At 43.3% G+C, this 1,026-nt stretch overlaps 1 protein-coding gene across 1 annotated transcript in view; it reads right to left on the bottom strand.

Moving 5' to 3' along the window:
• Positions 1–1,026, bottom strand: part of LOC109466789 (MOB kinase activator 1B) — a 14,234-nt gene that overhangs the window by 12,946 nt on the left and 262 nt on the right. The window lies entirely within an intron of this gene.

Genomic DNA, 1,026 nt, shown 5'->3' with positions numbered 1-1,026 from the left:
GCTACCGAGCGTTCCCGACGGCGGTAGCGGACATTCCCGACTATATCCAAGATGGCGCCAGCTTGTGCCGACTAGCTATTTTACTACTTTTCTGTCGCGCTGTGGAATATTTAGGCTGATCTAAACATCGGCAACCCGGCCAATTGTGGAGTTATATTGTAGGGAAGCTCGGGACAGCAAAAAACCGGGTCAAAAACGGAGCATCGAGCAGCCAACGGGAAATGTGCAGTTCTGCCAATGGATCTTTCCACGACTATTGCTGAGGGTAATGCAATGTAAGCCCGAATCAATAGTCGCCACGGCTATTGACCTCCTAGCTTTCAGTCGGAATATTATGCTTAAGCCTTTGACTTGCGCTTGCAAAAGTTGCAGTAGAAAATTTCTGTAGACTTTTGATATGAGCTATCATTCATAATGTCGGAGAATAGTGCAAAATAGAATTCAAAATGTTTTCTACATCTTTTCAGGTGACAACAGGTTTTTATTATGCCCAAAGAGAAGAAGAAAGAGAAGAAGAAGAAACACAGAGACAAGACTGTGGTGGAGGTGCGCAAACATGTCACAACGTTCTACGAGCAGGCACCACCAGGTAAGGTTACTACATACACTGTTATTTTAAGGAATCGTGGTAGCCTGGTTTAATACTAATTCTATTTTTACTCCCAAGTCTTTTGTTGTTGTTGTTGTTGTTGTCCTCGTCTATATCTCGCTAGACGTGGTCTATTGGTGCTGGTTTGCACTTGGTTCAGTTCAGAGTCAAATTGTCTCTCTACAAGTAGGTATTTAACTCTTGATGCCTTGTGCTTGTGCAATGCTGAAAGTGTCTCTCGGCGCATACTCTCAAGGCTAGGTACATCTGCTTGTTCACTGCTTCAGGAAGGCCTTCTCTCTTTCTAGTCTAGTCTTTTATCCTCTCCAGAAATCAGAAATATAGAGGATAAAAGACTTGTGAACTGAAATAGGTTTGGTAGCCAGCCTAGAATAAATGTAGCATCTGTATCTGTATAGCCAGTATAACCGCCCTTC

The sequence above is a fragment of the Branchiostoma belcheri genome, unplaced genomic scaffold (genome assembly GCF_001625305.1).
Source record: "Branchiostoma belcheri isolate BF01 breed outbred unplaced genomic scaffold, Haploidv18h27 scaffold17, whole genome shotgun sequence".
Classification (NCBI taxonomy): Eukaryota; Metazoa; Chordata; class Leptocardii; order Amphioxiformes; family Branchiostomatidae; genus Branchiostoma; species Branchiostoma belcheri.
Note: the sequence above shows the minus strand (reverse complement) of the source record. Positions and strands in the feature narration are given on the sequence as shown.